The sequence below is a fragment of the Gymnodraco acuticeps genome, unplaced genomic scaffold (assembly GCF_902827175.1).
Source record: "Gymnodraco acuticeps unplaced genomic scaffold, fGymAcu1.1, whole genome shotgun sequence".
NCBI lineage: Eukaryota > Metazoa > Chordata > Actinopteri > Perciformes > Bathydraconidae > Gymnodraco > Gymnodraco acuticeps.
Genome location: NW_022990595.1, coordinates 153,872 through 159,881, shown reverse-complemented (window position 1 = coordinate 159,881; position 6,010 = coordinate 153,872).

Below are 6,010 nucleotides of genomic sequence, written 5' to 3'. Positions count from 1 at the left end.
AGACCAGACGAGCCGCTGCATTCTAGATGAGCTGCAGAGGTCGGATTGCACATGCAGGTAGACCAGCCAGGAGGGAGTTGCAGTAGTCTAGGCGTGAGATGACGAGAGTCTGGACCAGGGAACACTGGAGATAGCCCCAACATCTGGAGACACTGAATCACCTGTCTGTGGTGCTTAGAAGCCAGCGTTATCACAGTCATAAAACCCTCTGTGACCGATAATATCAACAATAGCTGAACCCTCCCATTCCTTAAGACAGATAATAGACTCAGGGTTGGTCGTAAACGTCAACACACAGAAAAGGTTAAATATCTTAGGAGTAAGGAAGAATCAATCAATCAATGTTTATTTATATAGCCCAATATCACAAATGTTACATTTGTCTCAGTGGACTTCACAGTTTGTATAGAATATCAGTATGACAATACGACACCCTCTGTCCTTAGACCCTCACATCGTACAAGGAAAAACTTCCGGAGAAAACCCACAGTTTAAAGGGAAAAATGGGAGAAACCTCAGGGAGAGCAACAGAGGAGGGATCCCTCTCCCAGGACGGACAGACGTGCAATAGAAGCCGTGTGTAAATTGAAAAGATAATACATTTGCAACATAGGTAGTCCAAATGTTTGGAAATGCATGTGTGTATAATAGGAAGATGAATCCACGAGGATATCCATCCAGGACCTATGATCCAGGACCACAGCCACGACTCAAGATCCAGGGCTCGCGATCCAGGGTCATCCATGACTCCGGATCCCGGCGTATATAGACACCAAAAAGAAAGACATTGGGGGAAGCTGGGTTAATCGGAACATGAGAGTACACAGGTATAGACAGAGAGAAGGAAGAAGTAAGATGTCCCCTGACAAACTAAGCCTATATCAGCAAAACTAGGGGCTGAATCTAATCAGCCCTAACTATAAGCTTTATCAAAAAGGAAGGTCTTAAGTGCACTCTTAAAAACGGATAGGGTGTCTGCCGACCGAACACAAACTGGAAGCTGATTCCACAAATGTGGAGCTTGATAAGAAAAGGCTCTGGCTCCCATTGTACTTTTAGAGACTCTAGGAACAACCAACAACCCTGCATTCTTGGAACGCAATGCCCTAATAGGACAGTAGGGTATAATGAGTTCTTTAAGGTAAGATGGCGCCTGCCCATTAAGGGCTTTGTAGGCGAGAAGAAGAATTTTAAATTCTATCCTGTGTTCTATAGGGAGCCAGTGTAAGACAGCCAGAACTTCAGTTTTGGTCGTGTTTAACATCAAAAAATGTAAGGTCATCCACGTTTTTAAGTTAAGGCAGTCTTGAATTTTATTTAGATGATTAATTTCATCAGGCTTATTTGATAAATATAGTTGAGTATCATCCGCATAACAATGAAAGTTTACAGAATGATTCCTTATAATATTGCCTAACGGAAGCATATATAATGTGAACAAAATAGATCCGAGCACTGAGCCCTGTGGCACTCCATGGCTAACTTTGGTTTGCGTGGAAGATTCATCGTTGACACGTACAAACTGAGAGCGTTCAGATATATAGGACCTAAACCAGCCTAAAGCAGTTCCCTGTATGCCAACTAAGTGCTCTAATCTTTGCAATAGGATATCATGGTCGATAGTATCAAATGCAGCACTGAGATCTAGCAAAACAAGAATAGAGACAAGTCCCTTGTCTGAGGCTATTAGAATGTCATTTGTGACTTTAACCAGAGATGTCTCTGTGCTATGATGTGTTCTAAAGCCAGACTGAAAATCTTCAAATAAATCAATGTTTTTTAAGTAATCACACAGCTGTTTTGCGACCGCTTTCTCAAGAATATTTGAGAGGAACGGAAGATTAGAAATAGATCTATAGTTGGCTAAAACTTCTGGATCGAGGTTGTGCTTTTTAAGAAGCGGTTTTATCACTGCTACTTTGAATGATTGTGGAACATAGCCTGATAATAAAGACATAATTCATAATATTTAATAAAGAAGTGCTAATTAATGGAAAAACTTCCTTCAACAGCTTAGTTGGAATTGGGTCTAACATGCACGTTGATGGTTTAGAAGAGAGAATCATTGAATTTAATTGTTCAAGGTTAATGGCTGAAAAGCATTCTAGTTTACTATCTAGTGTAATATTAGAACTTACGTTTCCGGGAGCTGTTGATAACACTATACTGGTCAAAGGCAAGAGGTCATTAATTTTGTTTCTAAGAGTAACAATGTTATCGTTCAAAAAGCACATAAAATCATTACTACTAAGTGCTATGGGAATAGAAGGCTGAATCGAGCTATGGCTCTCTGTCAGCCTTGCTACAGTGCTGAAAAGAAATCTTGCATTATTCTTATTCTCATCTATTAATCAAGAGTAGTAGGCTGCTCTCGCTTTACGCAGTGCTTTCTTATATTCATTGAGAGTAATATGCCAAATTAAACGAGATTCTTCAAGTTTAGTGGAACGCCATATCCTTTCAAGTTGTCTCGACTTTTGCTTTATTTTGCGGGTTTCGGCATTATGCCATGGAGATAATCTATGTTGTTTTATTTTCTTCTTTTTCAAAGGAGCAACAGAGTCTAATTTTATTCGCAGCGCATCTGTATCACTATCAACAACATGATCAATTTGGGGTGGTGTACATTTTGTATAAGTTTCCTCCCTTATATGCAGACATGCTATCGAGTTAAGTATTGGTGGAATCTCTTCCTTAAATTTGGCTATAGCACTAACAGATTTCAGGTTTCTGCTGCAACAGGTTTTGACTAATGCTTTGTAGTCTAGTAACAGTACTTCAAAAGTTACTAAGAAATGGTCGGATAAAGCAGGATTATGCGGTTCGACTAATAGTTGCTCAATTTCAATACCATAAGTCAGAACAAGGTCGAGAGTGTGATTATAGCAGTGGGTTGGTTTATTTACACTCTGACAGAAACCAACAGAATCTAATATAGAGTTAAATGCAACAGTAAGGCTATTTTTTATCATCGTCAACATGAATATTAAAGTCACCTACGTTAATTACTTTATCTGTTTTAAGTACCAAAGTTGATGAAAACTCAGAGAATTCTGAATAAGGACCTGGTGCACGGTACACTATAACAAATAAGATTGGCTGCAAAGTTTTCCAGGTCGGATGCGTAAGACTAAAAACGAGGCTTTCAGAATTATTCCCTAACAGTACTCCTCCTCTTTCCTTCAGTCCTTGTGAGGTTTTGTGGACAGCCTCACTTTATTTAACAGTACCGAAGGAGTGGCAGACCGGAGTGGTGGTTCCCCTTTTTAAAAAGGGGGATCAGAGGGTGTGTGCCAATTACAGAGGCATCACACTACTCAGCCTTCCCGGGAAAGTTTACTCTAAGGTACTCAAAAGGAGGGTAAGGCCGATTGTCGAACCTCAGATTGAGGAGGAACAATGCGGATTCCGTCCTGGTCGTGGAACGACGGATCAGCTTTTCACTCTCGCAAAGATCCTGGAGAGGGCCTGGGAGTACGCTTATCCGGTCTACATGTGTTTTGTAGACTTGGAGAAGGCGTATGACCGAGTTCCCAGGGAGTTACTGTGGGAGGTGCTGCGGGACTATGGGGTGAGGGGGTCTCTACTCAGGGCCATCCAATCTCTGTACTCCCAAAGCGAGAGCTGTGTCCGGGTCCTCGGCAGTAAGTCGGACCCATTTCCGGTGAGGGTTGGCCTCCGCCAGGGCTGCGCTTTGTCACCAATCCTGTTAGTAATATACATGGATCGGATTTCGAGGCGTAGTCATGGGGGAGGGGGTCTGCAGTTTGGTGGACTAAGGATTGCACCACTGCTTTTTGCAGATGATGTGGTTCTAATGGCTTCATCGGTCTGCGACCTTCAGCACTCACTGGATCGGTTCGCAACCGAGTGTGAAGCGGCTGGGATGAGGATCAGCACCTCCAAATCTGAGGCCATGGTTCTCAGCAGGAAACCGATGGACTGTCCACTCCAAGTAGGGAATGAGTCCTTACCCCAAGTGAAGCAGTTCAAGTATCTCGGGGTCTTGTTCTCGAGTGAGGGAACAATGGAGCGTGAGATGGGCCGGAGAATCGGAGCAGCAGGAGCGGTACTGCAGTCGCTTTACCGCACCGTTGTGACGAAAAGGGAGCTGAGCCAGAAGGCAAAGCTCTCTGTCTACCGGGCCATTTTCGTTCCTACCCTCACCTATGGTCATGAAGGATGGGTCATGACCGAAAGAACGAGATCGCGGATACAAGCGGCCGAGATGGGTTTTCTCCGCAGGGTGGCTGGTGTCTCCCTTAGGGATAAGGTGAGAAGTTCGGTCATCAGGGAGGGACTCGGAGTTGAGCCGCTCCTCCTTCACGTCGAAAGGAGCCAGTTGAGGTGGTTCGGGCACCTAGTTAGGATGCCACCTGGGCGCCTCCCTAGGGAGGTGTTCCAGGCACGTCCAACTGGGAAGAGACCAAGGGGTAGACCTAGGACCAGGTGGAGGGATTATATCTCTTCGTTGGCCTGGGAGCGCCTTGGGATCCCCCAGTCAGAGCTGGTTGATGTCGCCAGGGAAAAGAAAGTTTGGGGCTCTCTGCTGGAACTGCTACCCCCGCGACCCGACCACGGATAAGCGGGAGAAGATGGATGGATGGATGGACCTCTGAGCAGGAAGGGGAAATCAAAGTAAGAACAGCCGTTGAAACGTTGCAGTTGATTTTGCACACACTGATGTTTAACTGAATTTCTGAACTGAATCAGACTCATCCACTGGATTAACACCAATAATGTGTAAAATTACTCAAACAAACCCTTCTCAAAAAAAAATCTCAGTATTTGTTAGCAATATAAACATTGCTCCCCACGCAGTACTTTATATATAACACTTTTTATAGTATCATAGTAAGTCTTCTTATAGCGATCCTGTTGTGATATTTTCAAGTGAGAAAAGAAGATATGATAATATCACTTTCATGTTGTATCACTGGATATGTCTGGTGTCTGCAAGATGAGTGTGAAAGTGCAGGTCAGGAGGAGAGTCATCAGCAGCAGGGGTGGATATATATTATAAGTTAGTAAACATGTACGCCGGCATAGTCCGATTCAGAAGCTCTCATAAATAATAATAAATATATATTTTTAAAGCTTGGGTTGTGTTTTGAGCGCACCAAAAGAAGTGCTATTCACATACAAGACAATACAATGTGTCCAAATACAAAGGAGATATTAATAGGAAAGAGTGAAAGAGGTTAGGTCAATAACCCTTGATAAGAATGGGTTCGCCTGATATGTCAGTGGTTAGAGCTGGCAGCCCATATTCAGCCACCGCTGCCTAGTAAACCAGTTTGAATCCTGAACCAGCTGAACATTTCTGGCATGTACTCCCCTCTGTCTCCCCCTTTCAACTCTAACATCTCCAATAACGGCCCTTTGGACCGAAAAAAACTAAAAAGTATGAACAGAAAAAACAAAATGGATCAATCTAAAATAACATAAAATATTTAAGCAACAGTACAGGGTTTACATCTGAAATGGATAATTAAGAATATAGTTTTGAACTTTATATTTCGTAAGTCATTTGATTTTAAGTATTTGGAGGCATTTTCAATACTTTGTTTGAACTGCATGGATTGATTTGTATATGTGTCTTATGTTTCAAACACAGATCAAATTGTATTTATGTAGCTCAAAATCACAAGTTTTACATTTGTATTTTATTTGTATTTGATTAAGTCTGTACAGATCAACAAAACATGAATGATAGTTTAAAAACATAATAAAATGACATCATAGACCACAATAATAATATGATGTATACAAATTAAGGATCCAGGGGGATGTCAAAATGCTTCCTGCATGGTTTTCATGAACTGCAACACTAACAGTTTATTTAAAATCCAAAGTAACAAGCAATGAAGCAAATATATGCACATTTTAAACATGTGAAAACGCCCTTCACCTCTCTCTCAATCAGCCTCATGTCTTGAGTTCAGAGTGTGAAGCCAATTAAGCTGATGGGTGTCTGATTGGACGCAGGTGTGCTGTTCTGATGAGGATA